Raw genomic sequence first — 20,436 nt, 5'->3', positions numbered from 1 at the left:
TTTCGAGAGGTGGTGGTGGTGGTGGTGGTGGTGGTGGTGGTGGTGGTGGTGGTGGTGGTGGTGGTGGTGATTATTGCAAGAAGTAGTACAGCTGGGCAACCATCCTCAACATTAGAGAGTCCACGGCCCGGTAAATCTTTCTTCTATAAGACGAGGGTCTGGTCCCAACAAATTTACTCGTAAATACGTTTCAGATTTCTTTAACTGTCATGCTATTGTAAGTATATCTAATTAAGTATATAAGAAAAATTGTGATTCTCCATGGTTTCCCATTTTCACACCCGGCAAATGCTGGGGCTGTAGGCCTACCTTAATTAAGGCCATGGCCGCTTTCTTCCCATTCCCAGGCCTTTACCATCCCATCGTCACCATAAGACCTATCTGTGTCGGTGCGACGTAAAGCAAATTGCAAAAGAAAAAAAGTGATAAACATAAAGCGGATGATCATCGGCCAGTCGGCTTATCATGCGTCACATTGTAAGCTTTGGGAAAGCATTCTTTCTGATTATATTGAACACCTTTGCGAAATTATTAACTGGTTTGACAGAAGACATTTCGAGTTTCGGAAAGTTTATTCCAGTGAGGTTCGACTTGAAGGATTCCAGCAAGATATAGCCGGTATTTTAGATTCGGGAGATCAAATGGACTTTATCGCGTGATCACAAAATTAACATTATGAATACGATGTGACATGTTGACAACAAATTAAATTAATTACCAATTACTGAATGAATAACATTTTCTACTATCAACTAAGGTTTAGGTTGAAGGAAGAATCTAGTATGTCGTAGCTTCTTCAGGTCAGCATCACTTATTATTTTATGCTAATTTTCACTGACATATTATCACCGGGCGAGTTGGCCGTACGGTTAGGGGCGCAGCTGTGAGCTCGCATTCGCTATGCTATTTGGTTTACGTCCCGCCGACACAGATATGTCTTACGGCGACGATGGGATTGGAAAGGCCTAGGAATTGGAAGGAAGCGGCCGTGGCCTTAATTAAGATACAGCCCCGGCATTTGCTTGGTGTGAAAATGGGAAACTACGAAAAACCATCTTCAGGACTGCCGACAGTGAGGCTCGAACCCACGATCTCCCGATTACTGGATACTGGCCACACTTAAAACTATCGAGCTCGGTAGCATTCGGGAGATAGTGGATTCGAACCCCACTGTCGGCAGTACTGAAAGATGGTTTTCTGTGGTTGGTCATTTTCACACCAGGCAAATGCTGGGGCTGTACCGTAATTAAGGCCACGGCCGCTTCCTTCCACTCCTAGTCCTTTTGTGTCCTTTTTTTTTTCTTTTTGCTAGTTGCTTTACGTCGCACCGACACAGATAGGTCTTATGGCGACGATGGGACAGGAAAGGCCTAGGAGTTGGAAGGAAGCGGCCGTGGCCTTAATTAAGGTACAGCCCCAGCATTTTCCTGGTGTGAAAATGGGAAACCACGGAAAACCATCTTCAGGGCTGCTGACTGTGGGGCTCGAACCCACGATCTCCCGGATGCAAGCTCACAGCCGCGCGCCTCTACGCGCACGGCCAACTCGCCCGGTCTTTCCTGTCCTATCGTCGCCATAAGACCTATCTGTGTCGGTGCGAAGTAAAACAAATTGTATTTCTTTACCTGACATATTATCGCATTCTGGTCAACATTGTATTGTTACGTTGATTTTAATTATGTTTGTTTTAAATATAACGAATGTTACTGGGAAAATCTGTTATGCACTGCACTTCACTACAAATGTCAGTAGAGTAGGCGAAGCAGCTCAAGGATGTCAACTTCTTAACGGAACACTTGTCACGTGTTTAAAAGTGCGATGCTTGTAATTTTATATAATTAATGTATCTTCTTCTTCTTCTTCTACTACTACTACTACTACTACTACTACTACTACTACTACTACTGCAGCTTTTCCCACACCTGTGGGGTCGCGGCTGCGAACTGCGTCACATATGTGGACTTTGTCCTGTTTTACAGCCGAATGTCCTTTCTGACGCCAACCCTATATTGTAGGGATGTAATCATTATTGCGTGTTACTGTAGTGGTTGTTAGTGGGGTGTTGTCTGAATATGAAGAGGAATGTGTTAGGAGGACAGACACAACAACCCAGTCCTCGAGCTCTAAGAATTAATCAGTGGTGATTAAAGTCCCCGGTCCGGCCGAGAATCGAACCCGGGACCCTCTTTCCAATCGACTCAATTATATACTTTAATTTACTTATTTAGCCTGACATTCAGTGAAAACATCACTGTTCAAGAAAATTAGCGAACTTCCGTCATTTGAAGCAGTTCTCTGCAGAATTATACCGGATTGGCCTGTGCCTGTACCTGTACCAAATGCGAGTTTCTTTCTGTTCCAGAGGCGAGCACTGCTCGAGCTAGTATGCCTGACATCTGGCGGTAAGAGGCGTAACTATCACTCATACTGAAGGTCGCTCTGAAATGTCACGTTAGTTGTTCACGTGCAAATGTAGGGAGCGCGTGTAATATGTGAAAGTCCGTCAACTTCGATGTTCGTGTTAAACCACCACAGAACTTTGAGTTAAAATTCATTTAAATGAATTTGTTTGTTAATTCACAGTGTGATAAAGGACTTTATCAACTCTTACCGGTAAGTCAACTCATGCTTTTAATGATATTATTGCATACCCCGTAGAGGGCTTTAAATGGTTCCGTGGAGAATGGCAGTCGTCTCTTCTAGAATTTACTTTTCATTGGCTTGCATTGAATGAGCTCACGGTATAAAAGGAAGGAGTTGTTTGAAAAAGATTAAAAGTACCGTAGTTCATTTACGAGCCATGGTGTGCGTTTAAGCGAGAAATTTAATGTTGTTGTTGAGTCATCAGTCCATAGACTGGTTTGATGCAGCCATCCATGCCACCCTATCATGTGCTAACCTTTTCATTTCTACGTAACTATTGCATCCTACATCTGCTCTAATCTGTTTGTCATATTCATACCTTGGTCTACCCCTACCGTTCTTGCCACCTACACTTCCTTCAAAAACCAACTGAACAAGTCCTGGGTGTCTTAAGATGTGTCCTATCATTCTATCTCTTCTTCTCGTCAAATGTAGCCAAATCGATCTCCTCTCACCAATTCGATTCAGTATCTCTTCATTCGTGATTCGATCTATCCATCTCACCTTCAGCATTCTTCTGTAACACCACATTTCAAAAGCTTCTATTCTCTTTCTTTCTGAGCTAGTTATCGTCCATGTTTCACTTCCATACAATGCCACGCTCCACACAAAAGTCTTCAAAAACATCTTTCTAATTCCGATATCAATGTTTGAAGTGAGCAAATTTCTTTTCTTAAGAAAGCTCTTCCTTGCTTGTGCTAGTCTGCATTTTATGTCCTCCTTACTTCTGCCATCGTTGGTTATTTTACTACCCAAGTAACAATATTCATCTACTTCCTTTAAGACTTCGTTTCCTAATCTAATATTTCCTACATCACCTGCCTTCGTTCGACTGCACTCCATTACTTTTGTTTTGGACTTATTTATTTTCATCTTGTACTCCTTACCTAAGACTTCATCCATACCATTCAGCAACTTCTCGAGATCTTCTGCAGTCTCAGATAAAATAACAATATCATCGGCAAATCTCAAGGTTTTGATTTCCTCTCCTTGGACTGTGATTCCCTTTCCAAATTTCTCTTTGATTTCCTTTACTGCCTGTTCTATGTAAGACGGTGGATTCGAATCCGACCGTCGGTAGCCCTGAATATGGTTTTCCGTGGTTTCCCATTTTAACATGAGGCAAATACTGGGGCTGTACCTTAATTAAGGCCGCGGTCGCTAACTTCCCAATCCTACTGGCACTTTCCCATCCTTGCGTTGCCAGACCTCCGATGTGTTGGTGCGACGTCAAACGACTAGTAGCACTTGGTTTCTTTTTAGATACATTGCCGGATTAAACCTTGTGGAAGGAAGCACCTAGCCAATTCAAATCTCGCGGCCTGCCTCATAAATTATTATCTAGTAAGCTACGCTTTTTGTCCGCCTCTGTGGTGTAGTGGTTAGTGTGATCAGCTGCCACCCCGGGAGGCCCGGGTTCGATTCCCGGCTCTGCCACGAAATTTGAAAAGTGGTACGAGGGCTCGAACGGAATCCACTCAGCCTTGGGAGAGGTGGGTTCGATTCCCACCTGGGCCATCCTGGAAGTGGTTTCCCACTTCTCCTCCAGGCAAATGCCGGGATGGTACCTAACTTAAGGCCACGGCCGCTTCCTTCCCACTTCCTTGTCTATCCCTTCCAATCTGCCCATCCCCCCGCAATGCCCCTGTTCAGCATAGCAGGTGAGGCCACCTGGGCGAGGTACTGGTAATCCTCCCCAGTTGTATCCCCCAACCTAGAGTCTGAAGCTCCAGGACACTACTGTACTCTTGAGGCGGTAGAGGTGGGATCCCTTGCTGAGTCGGTGGAAAGACCGACCCTGGAGGATAAACATAAGAAGAAGAAGAAGTAGAAGAAGCTACGCTTTGAATTTTACAAACCAAGGAAAGAAGCCTCCGTTGCCTCAAGGCCATTTGCCTGGATAAGTGGGAAACCACGAAAAACCACTTCGAGGATGGCTGATGTAGGAATCGAAGCCCCCTCTACTCAGTTGATCTCCCGAGGCTGAGTGGATTCCGTTCGAGCCCTCGTACCACTTTTCAAATTTCGTGGCAGAGCAGGGAATCGAACCCGGTGCTCCGGGGGGTGGCAGCTAATTCCAGTTACCACTACGCCAGAGGCGGACGTCATTAAATTATTAAACATATTAACATATGTTTTTAACAAAATTTATTGAATATTAGCATTACTATTGCCTGCTGCCATTTCTTGATGGATACAGTACTTTTGTATCCATCTCTTGGCACAGGCCAGAGTAAAGTGAAGCTTCCACCGAAGTCCCAGTCTCATCCATGGCTGTGACAATATGGAAGCTGCTGGGATATGTGGTGGTGCTGAGTAATGACGTTCAGAGCACGACTAGAGCATGAGTGTTATGAAAGGTGTTGCTCATAGGGTCAGTCGTGCTGCAATAGCACTTTCTGACCCAATGAGAAAAGCACTGGCAAACTACCTCACTCCTCGTCTTGCCTAGTACGCCTCATTTTGGTGCTGCCATTGGTTTTTGCGGTTTCCTTATAACTCCATAACCTTTGGTGGTGCTATTTGAGGATCCAACCAGCCTCTGGGCTGATGACTAACAGACAGACAACATTACTAATCTCTGTTACAGAATATCATTGCATTATTATTAAGCCGTCAAAACTTAATTATTCTTTAAGTACCGGTACTCAGTAGTTTTGACTTCAAAAATGTTCGTTTCTATCTTTTGGAAACAAATTTTTGATTGCAATTTTCTTTCTAGATCAAGTCATTGGTATTGTGTTCCGATGTTGTGTGGGCCTCGAAAATGCGCGGGGCCCATTGGCCGATGCCTATTCTTCTTATTTTCTTATCTGGTACTGATTATTATTATTATTATTATTATTATTATTATTATTATTATTATTATTATTATTATTATTATTATTATTATTATTATTATTATTATTATTATTATTATTCACACACGGTCCTTGGGTCATATTAATCGGTACGTGAAGCTTTCGTCTAATAGCAAATGTCAGTTTAGTGTCTATGTTCGTGTGTGTACCTAGCATTTGAAATTCATATTGGCCTAGAATTTGAAATGCCAGAACCATAGTGTAGGGATAACGTACTTGTTTCTTATTCGGAGGCATCTGATTCGATTCCTGTCTCGTCCAAGGACTGAGGGCTGAAACAGGATTCACTCTGTGGGCGTGAGTTCAACTCAGGAGATGGAGACCGTCTACAAAGCCTAGCAATACTGTTGCAGAAGTCGTCGCACTGCCCTCATGACACATCACTACTTGCTAGGACACTGGCTGGTGAACAGTCGACTTGGCAGATCAACCGCAGGATTTATTTGTCCGTTTTTAAACGGAAAGATAGCAGCTGTAACATTCCGGCATTTGCTTGGATTGAAATTCAAGAGCTCGCTTTTTACTTCATTTTCTCTGAACCTTAACACATCTTAACATTCCCACAAATTAGACCTGTGCGTGGCGACACACGCGGAATTCAGACACGTCATATTATTATTATTATTATTATTATTATTATTATTATTATTATTATTATTATTATTATTATTGTTGTTGTTGTTTTGTATCTCTCAGGAATTTGGGACCTTATAAAGGGCTACCGTTTGAAAACTATGACTTTTTTAAAACCTTGTTAGACAACACTAAAGAAATATGTGTACTATATAAACCTCTCCATATTAGAAATTGTGCTTGGATTTCACATATTTTTGTACCTACATAAAAATGTATCGGCGGAAATATTAAGGCATCTTGCATCACATTTCACTGGTCTACTCCTAGAATATTATATTGAAACCTTTACTAATATATTTTTTTTCTGCTAATGGCTTTACGTCGCACAGACACAGATAGGTCTTATGGCGACGATGGGATAGGAAAGCCCTAGGAGTTGGAAAAAAGCAGCCGTGGCCTTTAGGTACAGCCCCAGAATTTTCCTGGTGTGAAAATGGGAAACCACGGAAAATCATATTCAGGGCTGCCGACAGTGGGATTCGAACTCACTATCTTCCGGATGCAAGCTCACAGCCGCGCGCCCCTAACCGCACGGCCAATTCGCCCGGTCTCATTTATGTTGAATCTTTCTTTCTTTCTTAATCTGTTTACCCTCCAGGGTCGGTTTTTCCCTCGGATTCAGCGAGGGATCCCATCAGTGTTCTGGAGCGTGAGACATCGGGTCGGGAGATACGACTGGGAAGGAGGACCAGTTCCTCGCCCAGGCGGGCTCATCTGCTATGCTAAACAGGGATGGAAAGATTGGAAGGGGCAGGCAAGAAAGAGGGAAGGAAGCGGCCTTGACCTTAAGTTAGGTACCATCCTAGCATTTGTCTGGATGAGAACTGGGAATACACGGAAAACCACTTCGAGGATAGCTCAGAGTGTTTAGGGGTTGTAGTAAGGATGTAAAGGAGAGGGCATATAAGTCTCTGATAAGACCCCAACTAGAGTATGGTTCCAGTGTATGGGACCCTCACCAGGATTACCTGATTCAAGAACTGGAAAAATCCAAAGAAAAGCAGCTCGATTTGTTCTGGGTGATTTCCGACAAAAGAGTAGCGTTACAAAAATGTTGCAAAGTTTGGGTTGGGAAGAATTGAGAGAAAGAAGACGACCTGCTCGACTAAGTGGTATGTTCCGAGCTGTCAGCGGAGAGATGGCGTGGAATAACATTAGTAGGCGAATAAGTTTGAGTGGCGTTTATAAACGTAGGAAAGATCACAATATGAAGATAAAGTTGGAATTCAAGAGGACAAACTGGGGCAAATATTCATTTATAGGAAGGGGAGTTAGGGATTGGAATAACTTACCAAGGGAGACGTTCAATAAATTTCCAATTTCTTTGAAATCATTTAGGAAAAGGCTAGGAAAACAACAGATAGGGAATCTGCCACCTGGGCGACTGTCCTAAATGCAGATCAGTATTGATTGATATTAAGGTGGGAATCGAACCCACCTCTACTCAGTTGACCTCCCGAGGTTGAGTGGACCCCATTCCAGCCCTCGTACCACTTTTCAAATTTCGGGGCAGAGCTGGGAATGGAATCCGGGCTTCTGGGGGTGGCAGCTGATCACGCTAACCACTATCCCCCGAGGCGGACTTAATGTTTAATTTGGTAGAATATCTCACCGGCGCGTGAAGCAGAGTGGCTGTATCACTGGCTTCTCATCAATGGAACCGCGGTTCGATTCCCTCTCAATGCATGTGAGATTTTTGAAATGAAATGTCACATTCCAGTGGATCGGTGTCCACGGAAAAATGGAGGTCCCATGATTGTGATCACGATATCAACACAGCCATTGTAGTGACAGTAAACGATAGTTTTCGCATTTAGAGACGGAACATTCTGTCGTCTGTTCCTTATACAAACAGTGTTGCCAACTTATATTTTCAAGATCCGTTAAATACTACTAAAATTCCGCCAAGAAATCCGATCTCAAATAATGGGCAATAATAATCTGAGAAAATTCTCGGCCCCCGAAAAACGGAAGATGGATATAGGTCACGCAAAGTAACAGAAGACCTTTCCAACATTGCAGCAGACATCCGCAAAATACGTCTGAAATTTTATGGGCACGTCCGCAGACTGCCGGCAAGTAGACTAACACACAAGATTCTCACTTACATAGAAGGCATGGGTACTGGAAGTGAAGATGGATCTGGAAAAAGCCCAGATGAACTCAAATGACACCGCAGACAAAACCCTCTATAGGAAAAAAATTAATGGATGGAAAATGCAACCAGAGAACGAAGTGAAAAAGAAGACTGGAGCAAAGTGGACAGAAGAACGAAAAAGGATCCACGGAGAAAAGGATGAGAGCTGTTTGGCAACTTAGAAAACAGAATCGTTAGAGCTTTGCATGATCTATAGGGTCCATACGCAAATAATAATAATAATAATAATAATAATAATAATAATAATAATAATAATAATAATAATAATAATAATAATAATAATGTCTGTACTCACCTGACCTGTGAGTTTCACTGGGATTAACCCCCTGCCTGCGAGCCGGCGAGCTAAAACTTGTAGGCGTTTTACTGCTGGGTGAAAACTAGGTGAATCTCCTACCTCAAGGGCCACACACACAGAACAGGCCAGTTCATTAAACGGTCTTTCTTCATAGCATAAATATAAATGCTACTCTCTCACAGTTTCATTATCTGTCGTCATTCGTCAACTAAGAGGTAAGTACCCTTTCTCCACGCATTACAAATTTATGAAACCACGATTTCATAACATCAAATCCAAATAAGATGTTTTCCTCATGTGACTGCCAGCTCCTGACAAGAAATACGGAATAGCTCAGAGACAGACTGGAGTACAATTTTTTTTTTAAAGTAATATAAATAAAACGCTAAATTCCGCTATAATAAATCTGGAATTCCGCCAAAAAATCCGCTGTCCGCTAAATGGTATATTTCTCCGCCGACAGTCTTCTAATTCAGCCAAATTTAGCGGAAAATCCGCTAAGTTGGCAACACTGTATACAAATCCATACAGTTTCACCAATCTGAACCACATTTTGTGTACTTACCTTTCAGGACTCTGCGGGTAACACTGTCTATAAGAAATTTGAACATCCCTCTCCATTCCCTACCCTCTAGGCCCTTTGGTCCATTAACATATAGGCGAAATACCGAATTTATTTTACAAGTACAATACAAAGCTCATTGTAAGTCTCTTGACGTGAAGAACAAAATTCGGCTAGTCCCAACGGGACATGCTTTAAGGCTCTAAAAAAAACCTGTTTTCGATATATTGGCATCACACTACTCCCGTTGTAGGAATCGAATGAAGAAATGACCAGCTATAACCATGGCAACGCAGCCTAAGGGTACTTAGAATACAGGTCTGGTGTTCGAAGTAGGCACGTGCATGAGGGTAGGCAAGGTCAAGGAGAAATTCTGTTTCAACATTTTGAACTCATAGGTAGCGTTAATTTGCCGAGATACTCTTATAGTTACTGGATCCACATGTATATACTCTTACCAGCGTAGAATAGCACCGAAATGTTGCTTTCGCTATTTACAATAGATTCTGTTTAAATATTTTAAACTTATAGACCTGGCCTTAGCCTAGGTCATGATCTTCTTCTCCTTTTTCCTTTTGCTAGCGTATGTCCCGTTGCACGATGTCCGCTATCTTGTTACCCCTTCTCCATTTTACTTGATCCTGTATGTTTTCTGGGTAGAGGTCTGCATCCCGCATGTCTTCTGTGTTGGGACTCAATCCACCGTTTCATTGGTCTTCCACATGGACGACAAACTCCAGGGTCGAACTGAAAGGCTACTTTTGCCACAGAACCGCTGTCTTGACGCATGACATGACCATACCATCGGAGCCTTGCGTCTCTCACCTTTTTGTACAATCGGGGCCACTCCTAGTTTCCGTCGCATCTCTTCGTGTGTCACATAGTCGTAATGTTAGGTCAAGGGTCCATCGGAGCATTTTCATCTCCATGTCGTGTATGATTTGGCCTAGTTTCCTTGTCATAGGGATACTTCTGCTCCATAGAGAGCTACAGGGCGCACTACTGTGGTATGTACTTTCGCCTTGAGATATTCGTGCATGTGCTTGTCACAGATAACACCTGAAACTTGCTTTCATTTGAGCCATGCTGCATTTACTTCCATGGTCATGGCCCTCTTCATGTATATACAATAACATGCTATATCAAACATCATCACAGTCAAAGAATCAGTATCATTTATACATTCCTTTTGTAGAAGTAATGCACATTAATGAGTATATATGAGCTTTATTGTGTGTTGTTGCAGTTCATTACCTTTTTTTTTTTTTTTTTTTTTGAAGAAGCCGGAAGCTATCTCATTTATAGCAATACGATCAGACGTGTTTCTATGTTCTATCAGACAGCTTCATAATGCTCATTTAACTTATATTCGTCGTGCACATTAATGTATGAATAAGAGCACTGGGCGAGTTGGCTGTGCGGTTAGGGGCGCGCAGCTGTGAGCTTGCATCCGGGAGATAGTGGGTTCGAACCCCACTGTCGGCAGTCCTGAAGGTGGTTTTCCGTGATTTCCCACTTTCACACCAGGCTTTACCTTAAGGCCACGGCCGCTTCCTTCCCACTCCTAGGCCCTTAGCTATTCCATCGTCACCATAAGACCTATATGTCTCGGTGCGAGGTAAAGTAAATTGTAAAAAAAATAATGAATAGGAGTTTTATTTTGTGTTGTCGCAGTTCATTGCTTCAGCCTGTTTTGATGTTCTTCTCTCTGTTAGATCATTCCTACTTTAATTATTTCCATATGCCCTTATGGCATATCATTTTGAAGTATGCACAGTATAATGTGACAAGACCCGTGTTTATTTTTTCAGATAATTTGGAGCCTGTGTAATCGTTAGGTAGAGCGAAGCCGAGTACGACAGCTAGTTACTGAATGTCTGTGATTGGTTATTTTGTAGGTCACGTAGATCAGTTTACATAGATCTTAGTATATTTCTGTATGGGTTCGTCCAAATGAATTTAATTAAATACTAACGTCTAGATATAATTCCCACGTCCTTATTCGAATCAATGCGCGACACAAGAAGTCCCATACCTAGAAAATTAGCATCATTTATATATTATTTTCGTCATTCCCTTTGACGCAATTTTTCGTAGTTATGAATTATGGCTGAAGTTTGAATGTAATAGATTCAATCATTTGGCACTTTTATCTTTGGGAGATCCTAATATTGTCTAGGGACAAATTGTACTTTAGTTCCACATTCCTGGAGTAAGGATAAACTTCTTATCTGGAGAATACCTAGCTACAAAGTAGTTAGCCGTGTGGTTAGGGGCGCGCAGCTGTGAGCTCGCATCCGAGAGATAGTGGGTTCGAATCCCACTGTCGGCAGCCCGGAAGATGGTTTCCCATTTTCACACCATGAAAATGCTGGGGTTGTACCTTAATTAAGGCCACTTTCTTTCCATTCCTAGGCCTTTCCTGTCCTATCGTCGCCATAAGACCTATCTGCGTCGGTGCGACCTAAAGCAAATAGCAAAGTAGAGAGATTTATTGCTGTCACGAAAGCTACATTTCTTAACAATTCAACTTAGAGAAATCCTAATTCATAAGCAGGAAAAAATAATGTACACCATAGTACACTTATTTATTTAAATGCTTTTTTTTAAATTTGTGATTATATCTAGGTTGCATGAATAATCCTCAAATTGGATAACCCACTCCCCTAAAAAGGAGCCGCGTGACTGAAGGTGCATCACAATCTTGGTGGTCATTTCCTTAGCCGACCTGGAGATTGACAGGCCTTGACTGATGCGGCTGTCACATCTGTAGACTGTGGTCTTCCTTCACGTGTAATGTTCCATTAAACATGTACTACATCGAGTGTGTACGTAATGGCATTGACTATGAATGTGGGACGCCGTGAGGAAGTAGTGAGCCTTGCCTTACTGTTTAGGCATGTTATATAGGTTAAACCCCTCGCCAGATGAATGTATCAATGTATCAAGAGGCGAAGTGGAAACGTTACAGTAGAGGTTCTGGAGATATTCTAGGTACAGTATGGCTTATTTCCTTATCGCCTACCGATTCACCCGCTTGTTTTTTGCCGTAGAGGAGAAACTCACTCTCTAGAGGTGGTGAGGTCAGATCCACTGCCATGGAAAGAGGAGAGAGGTTAAGAAAACAGCGTTACACCCGTCTGGCCTGTATTAGCGTTTACCGGGTTGAGTTATTCAGGTGGTTGGGTGTTGGCATTCTGAGCCCAAGTTTCTGGGTTCGATTGCAATTCAGTACACTGGTGTTTGCAGGCGATCAAATACGCCAGTCGATTATGGTGTATTTATCGGTATGTAAAAGAACTCCTTTGACACAAACTTCCGGCACATTATTATTATTATTATTATTATTATTATGATTATTATTATTATTATTATTATTGTACCGGGCGGTACACCTCTACACCCCACATTTAAATCTTGCGCCAATTAGAACTCCTCTACAGGAGAAACACAGAACTTGAAATTAGATCTACTTAAACTTTTACTCAGAAGATGTCACTACCTTAATTTTGTGATTGTAAAGCCTCCAGGACTGTGTGAATTTCAACATGGTTTGGTTACCATTTATCAAGAAGTTTGGACTTTCTACAACAGATGTCACTAAAAAACTATGATCATGCACCCTGGTGCGAAGTGAAAGAACTTTTTGAAGAAATTTTGTATTCATAAGTTTTCTCTTTACTAAATTTCGTTCATTCATTTGTGGGTAGGCAATATTTATCTTTTCTTTCCGCCAGTTTTGAATTTAGCCAATCCAGAATTTCTATAATTAATTTCTAACCAATCACCGGCTTCTTCTTCGATTTTGTGTGTAACTTTTTCATCTACCAATACATTGAGAGGGTGTGGCTTAATTATTCCTGAAAGGTCTCGAACTTTCCCCAAGGGTTTATAAACTGCGGACTTTCACGTCTCTTGGCCATTTGATCGACATCTAATTGAGTGTGTGTATGTGAAGCAGGGGGCGGGTGGTGCCTCTTTCATCAGGCAGCAGTTCTTCAGCAAGGTGATGGCCGTTTAACATCTTTATTTCTTGCTAGCTCAGCAGTTTAACACGCGGGAAAGGTCCGAAACTTTTGCCATGTAACCTTCTTTTCTATAAATGCAATTTTCTTCCGGTTTATGTAAAAACTTCATAAAACCTGCAACTTTAATTCGGGGATAGAGAGTGATTTACCCTCTCGAGCTCCCCTTCATATTGGTTTGAGGTGACTACGTTTTGTAACTGGCTTTCTTCCTTCCTGTAATGTCTTAAATTATTATTATACGAGTCACCTCCATAGTTTGGTAATAGCCCCTGTTTCATCGGCCTAGTGCCTTTTAGGTTTTAAGAATGCACATTTAGGAGTGCAAGTACACGCCTCCATTCAACTTGGTGTTTCGGGCCATTTACTTAACCTGTTTTATTCTGCTCCAGTAGGTTGGGTACGAGATACCCCCGTTTCATTTGTGTAAGTTGTACCTTGATGGCAAGTAATTGTAAAGTCTGATATTGCCTTGAATAGGCTTGAAAAACTGAGAGCGTATCAGCTCTTTTCTAGTGTTGTAAGAATGCCTCTGGGAGGCTTGACATTGTAAAGTGGGAGCAAGTGCTCACAAGTGCTCCATGTTATTAGGGGATTTCTGCCCTTGAACAAATTTAGGCGTTGAGCTAGGAGCTCGAAATTGTAAAACTAGGGCTTGTAGCCCAAGAGAGTTAAAATTCTTGGATCCTTCTAAGTTTTGTTTTTAGATTGCTATGTCTTTGTAATTTCTCTAAAGTGAAAAGCTATCAAATTTCTATTGTTTTCTGGAAAATATAACCTTTGTTAAAATTTTAAATTAACTTCGACTCTGTAGTTAGACCCATTCACCCCGGCACCTTCTTTCACCTCTGCTGTTCCACAGATATCCCGGAACAAATTATTATTATTATTATTATTATTATTATTATTATTATTATTACGAGGGGAGAGCAAATATAAACCGGATTTCATTATTTTATTTATATTCATTTATTGGAAAATACAAGGCAATTACAATTTAATTTTCCACATAGTTTCCTGCTTTGGAAATGCATTTGTCCCAGCGTATGGGCTGCTTTTTGGTGCCCTCATCCTAAAAAGAACAGGGTCGTGTCACCAGCCAGTTGCGCAGAAAGTCTTCCACACTCTCGTCATCTTCAAATCGTTGCCCTCCTAGAGCTTCTTTAAGCGGTCCGAACAAATGGAAATATTCCGCAAACCTTGCTGTAAGCCCCTGACAGACCTCTACCATCTCAACTTCAGATTTTCGGCCAAAAGGCGAGGGACCCAACTGGAACACACTTTATGGAACTGTAGGTCGTATGTCGTTCGTGATGATTGCTTGACAGCTCCCATAACTGACTCCAACTTGTTCTGCAATTTCTGATAATCTCGCCCGTCGATCGTCGTCAATAATATCTTTTAAACGCACGAATGTTTTCGTCTGTAATGCTGGTTTGAGGACGGGGATCGTGTTGCTGATTTTACACACGTTGCCGTTCTTCCTTGAACTTGTTATACCAGGCAAACACACGCATCCTTGAGTGTGCAGTCAATCTCTGGCAAATTTCCCCCGCTGTAACTCCTTCACGAACAAGAAATTTTATAATTATGCTTTGCGCAGTGGAGGGGTGCAACTTTTGCTCCGACATCGTGAGCGTTACTGACGAAACGGCGGGAAATATCTAACAGCACGCTCTCCCCAGTCCTAACGGTCCCACCTAAGCATAGCAGAAGCGCGGGGCCAGTCCTAGCAACTGTTGATATTCAGGAACAAAAATCCCTTTTATATTTGTTCGATCTTCGTATTATTAACTGATATGAGAGTGACGGAAGTCGAGGAATTTAGACAAGAGATTATCACTTCTAGCCTCACATACCCTGGCAAGAATAGTTCATAGTTCTTTAGGGCTAAGCGGCTCTCCAGTAGTGAGTTCACCATGTGCCATTTTGTTTACTGTTCAACTCTAATTATTAATACCATCATGATTAATATTAAGTTCTTGCTTGGTTGTATGAATTTGAGCATTGTAATGGGCGAAGACCTGTAAGTTCAATAATACAATATAATAATAGTAATAATAATAATAATAATAATAATAATAATAATAATAATAATAATAATAATAATAATATGATGTAATATGATTATCACTTCTAGAGGGACACGGCCCAGCCTACGCCAAAATGAGTGCCAGGTTGATTCCCTGGGGTGGAGGGGATGGGGGGGGGGCACGGCCGACTGGGCATAGGACTTGCCACTCTATCCCACTTTGTAAGTGGCTAAGTTACGCCAAATACAGTAGAGACAATACACGACACTTAGCGAGATATCGAGGGACAGCTATTGGAGCTCACTCTAGCGGATAGACCTGAACAGTACTGATTCTCTCATAAGAGCACGTGTATTTTTGTGTGAAGTTTTTGGTGTTATTTATGCGTTTTCAGTGAGCTGACATAATTAAATAGTAGCGTGTGTCATTCCTTAATATCTCCTCTCAACATGAGGGGAAAGGTATGTGCTGTGTTTGGCTGCAGTAATTACGAAGTAGAGAAAAATGCGCGGTCGTTCTTCAGGTTCCCTCGTGACAAGAACATGCAAGTAATATTGTGTTTGCATATATATATATTCTTCCAGTGACAGAGATTTTTATAGTACTTCATAATCTTCTGACCTGCTCGACCCATATTTTAACTGGCATAAAATGTAATACGCATATTTTATTGTATAGTGCAGCAGTTAACCTTCAATACCGATGTGTTGTTGTAGGTGTGATCTGTGGGTTTTGAAATGTCACAGAAGTGATTTGGATAAGGTGTACAAGAAAGAAGGGATGTTACGCTTATATAAGAATTATAAGATCTGTTCAGATCATTTCCAGGCCAGCGACTTTAAAAATCCAAGGGTATGTTATATTTTTACTCTAATTGTACGTAAATATTACTCAAAGCATCACTATCGACAACATTTTCATACTTTTCTTTCTTTAATCCATCTTCTCAGATTAAAGCCGGAATTTTATAGTTTTTCTTTCTGTTAGTAGGCTTTATGTTAAGAGGAAAATTGTCCAGCTTTTAAATGTTAATTCATTGCATCATGTGTGTAAGGAATGTGCCGATATTTTTATTGACAAGTGTCTTAATGCGATCATACAATGCTTTTTAAATGAGAAAAAAGACAAATCCAACCGTAAAAGTTCAGGCAGGAATGCTAAAGCTAAAAAAGTAATGCATAAATGAAAGATCAAGCCATTTCACAGCAGCCCATTTCATATCTTGTTTATGTGTCTAATTTCAGTCTTTGAATAATAACCTTTTAAATAATTCCTCATTCATTTATCCAGAATTGCTTTAGCAACTTCGAAGTTAATATCTCAGTACCACTTTCTTTCTAGAAGTAATTTATTTATCCACTTCCGTATATACATTTCCATTGATATTTGAATTTAGCGCGATTTGTTCAGGTCGAGTCACTAGGAGCGCCACCGTCGAATTGTCTACCATTTTAGCAAGGCGAAATCCATAAGTGTCGTGTATTGTCTCTACTGTATTTGGTTACGCGTTGCCGAAGCCTTTACCTACTCCTCCTCCTGGTGCTTTCATTGCCTGTACGGAGAAGGCTAGCTTTGGTAGGGGAGACCCTGCTGAGTTTTTAAGCCAAATTGGCCCTAAAAACCGAAGTTGAGGTTTTTTCCCTAAAAGTTACCTCATTCCTTCGAGCACTTGGCGATATACATATTTTTTTCATTGCGGTCAATACTGAATGCCTTGCTGAAGTACTTAAAAAACCAGTTGAACGGCCACGCCCACTTCCTCGACGAATACCTTCGGAATTTCACTGTATTTCATTTATCCGCGTTTGAATTTCCGGCGATTCGTGGTGTACTGGTCTGTGTTATCTGTGGACGGTTTGCATAGTTATGTACACACAGGGCTATTAGAAATAGTCGAATTAACCCGTTCTCCGCTATAGACCGCACGTGCCTTGTATTTTTGTTTACGTTTGCAGAGGAATATTTCAAGCTTCAAAGTTCAGCTAGGGTTCAGCGTGTTAAATTTACCAATATTTCTTAATTGGAATTAATATCTTAATACTCGTATATGATTAGGCTTATTATTAATGGGATGTACAAACAATTCTTAGTGAAAACTATTCTAATCTTTCAATATACAAAAATCATTACGATCGAGTCAAAAGTTAAGCAAAATTCTCCTCATCATGTCCGTTTACCTGCACAGGTTTCACAAGCTGCTCCATTTACAAGAAGTGTTCGAAATGACGTCGCCCTGTGTCAATGCAGGCATGGTATCGTCGCACAGAGTTCTGTCGTACCCGTTCGAACATCCCCGGCGTCGTTTGAAATGTTAAGAACGGACGGACGTTAAACAACTTGGATTATTAATAACTTTTGACTCGATCGTTTCCGGACTATGGTTCCTTATCTCAAATAGATCCACTTGCCGTCCTGAACATCCCTGAAAGTTCATAACATCATCACGGATACATCCTGTATAAAGTCTTAATAAGTACAGTAGAATGTTTAAAAACTGCTGCTGAGGAGAATAAAATGGCCAAGGAAAGAGAAATATATGGCGCTGGGAAGTTCTGATGCAGCTACTGAATTTTATACAAAATTATCTTTTTCTCTAAACTTTATATTTCAGTATTCAGAATGTTGTAAGTGCAACGATTTTTGCCTGATTGTCTAGCATGATATGAACTCCCTCTTAAATTAGGTAACTTAAAAGAGAAATAATTCAAAATTTCAGTGCGGGCCATCGTATATATAGATTCCTGCAGTACCCGCTTCAGCTTCTGGCAAATCCCGGGGATAGTACCACATGATCGCTTATACAACCATGTGAGATGCATAAAAGTTGGCACCCTTTTTGAAAAATGACATCTGACAGAGATGTCCTGAGTCAAATATGAAAATTTTAGAATTTATAAAATTATAAAAGGGTGAGATAAAAAATACTCTAATAACATCAATAGTGTAATTTCCCAAATAGTAATAGTAATATAAATAATTATTTCACATACCACTGAACCCATCACAAACAAGTTTCAAGGTAAACACTAAAAAAATTGTACGCAAGGGATGTTTTGAAATTATTCTAATTATTTTTATAAAATGTGTCATAAATTTGCAACTATATTACCAAACTGTTAAAATTTTTATAATAATCTCAATTTTGACAACAGAAATGAACTCGCAGAATATGGTGAATATCGGATTAGAATTCCAAGACTTACAAAACTCAGTAGACTAGGATGATATGAACTCCCTCTTAAGTTAGGTAACTTAAATAATTCAAAATTTCAGTGCGGGCCATCGTATATATGGATTCTTGTAGTACCCGCTTCAGTTCCTGGCGAATCCCGGGATGGTACCACATGACCGCTTCCTTCTCAATCCTAGCCCCAACCCGCACACACACAAACACACACACACACGGGGGCGGGGGTGCAAATACAGTAGTACGGAGCCACAGGTTACAAGACGGATTTCACGTACGCAGGTACAAAAAGCTATTGACTAAAAAAGTGCCCACGAACCTTAGATAAAGGAACAATATCAGCAGTATCGTGTCTTGGCAGATAAGAAATCTTCTTTTTAGTGCGCAGGTGGGGCAACATGGAAGTGTGAAATGGGTGGGCACACAAGCATATCCACGTGTCATTACTCTGTTGTTGTTGTTGTTGAGTCATCGTTGTTTTTGTTGTTGCTATGTTTTAGGGGTTTGAAGAATCTTTATCACTTCCCAGCATAAAAATGTCTTCTTACTGGATTTCTTTTTCAATTTATTGGGCTTCACACTTCAGGAGTATTTGGACCAGTTTTACGGTCGGATATCCTTCCCGACGCCAACCCTATACAGAGGGATGTATTCACTGTTGTGTGCTTCTCTAGTGGTTTAGTGTGGTTTGTTGTATGTAAATAAAACATAAACATTACTTTTCGTTATGATATATTTTGAGGAGTAGTGTGCAAGCATTCACACGATGATATAAGAAGGGTTTCGTTTTTCTTTGGATATGAATGTTGATATTTTAGATTTTACTTATTCTGACGCTACATGGCTGGATATAACTGTAGGATATCAACTTTCGCATTTTCTTAATATCAGGAGGGTGTAATACTTACAATAACAATGCCGTTTATGCACTGTAATGGACATTGGTTAGAAAAATATTAAGATTTTCTTGCTTATTCAATTTTCCTTGTGACTTTGACTTTATCGTTTAATATTTAGTTCGAGCTCACGAACTTATGACCATGAATGGGACACTTACCACTGAGCCACCGAGGAATCTATTGCACATGTTGTGAACACAAACAAAAATAATGTCTGTTGGTCTGAATGAACCAGGGATCTTCTCCCAAGCCCTTTACGTGACGTAAAACAACAACGTCAATAACGATTGAGTAAACTCTCTATAATGTAATTTGACGGTCATCATATAAGCCGTATTTCGAATTGGTTGTACGCACAGTTTGACGGAATGCATGTACCGCCTGGGTGCGACCAAATGCTGACCCGCGGTGCGTGTTTAATACTGTATTGTGTGTTTTTAATATCAGCTGGTTTTAAACCCACGCGTGTTGCGGGTCAGTATGTACGTAACATCAAATATTTAAAATCCCTTTAATTAGTGATAAGAAGATGATTGTATTTCTGAATTTTGTCGGGATTTTTTTTATCTGTAAGCCTTTTGCCATAGATCTCACATGTTAACACCTAATCTGATAGTGTCAGACTGCTCCAAAGAACACGTAAGTAATATCGTAGTATTCTAGACCTGAGTAGTTGGATTGGAGATTGCATTGAATAAAAAATAAAAAGGGTGTAGCTTCCCGTTCGGGTTTGATTATCAGTTTTTCAATGCATTTAGGACTGTTTTGAGGGACTGGAAGAAATAACACTCTAATAGACATTGGTAAGAAAAATATTAAGATTTTCATGCTTATTCATTTTTCCTTCTGACTTTATCTTTTAATATTTAGTTCGAGCTCACGAACTTAGGACCATGAGTAGGACACTTACCACTGAGCCACCGAGGAATACTGGGGTGGTATTTAGGATTTAATAATAATAATAATAATAATAATAATAATAATAATAATAATAATAATAATAATAATAATAATAATAATAATAATAATAATTTCGTGTGGCTATTTCTAGCCGGATGCAGTCCTTGTAAGGCAGACCCTCTCATGAGAGTGGGCGGCATTTGCCGTCTGTAGCTAACTGCGTGTTATTGTGGT

The 20,436-nt window shown here is 40.7% G+C and overlaps 1 protein-coding gene across 2 annotated transcripts in view; it reads left to right on the top strand.

Annotated features, from left to right (window-relative positions):
• The first annotated feature begins 2,478 nt into the window (after nucleotides 1-2,478).
• Nucleotides 2,479-20,436, top strand: part of tim (timeless) — a 275,654-nt gene continuing 257,696 nt past the window's right edge. For both annotated transcript variants that reach the window (XM_067151261.2, XM_068228504.1), the window contains exon 1: nucleotides 2,479-2,613. The gene's annotated coding sequence lies outside the window, so the exon portion shown is untranslated. The remainder of the gene's footprint in view (nucleotides 2,614-20,436) is intronic.

The sequence above is a fragment of the Anabrus simplex genome, chromosome 7 (genome assembly GCF_040414725.1).
Source record: "Anabrus simplex isolate iqAnaSimp1 chromosome 7, ASM4041472v1, whole genome shotgun sequence".
Lineage (NCBI taxonomy): Eukaryota > Metazoa > Arthropoda > Insecta > Orthoptera > Tettigoniidae > Anabrus > Anabrus simplex.
The sequence above is the reverse complement of the archived record's forward strand: the minus strand, read 5'-3'. Positions and strand labels throughout refer to the sequence as shown.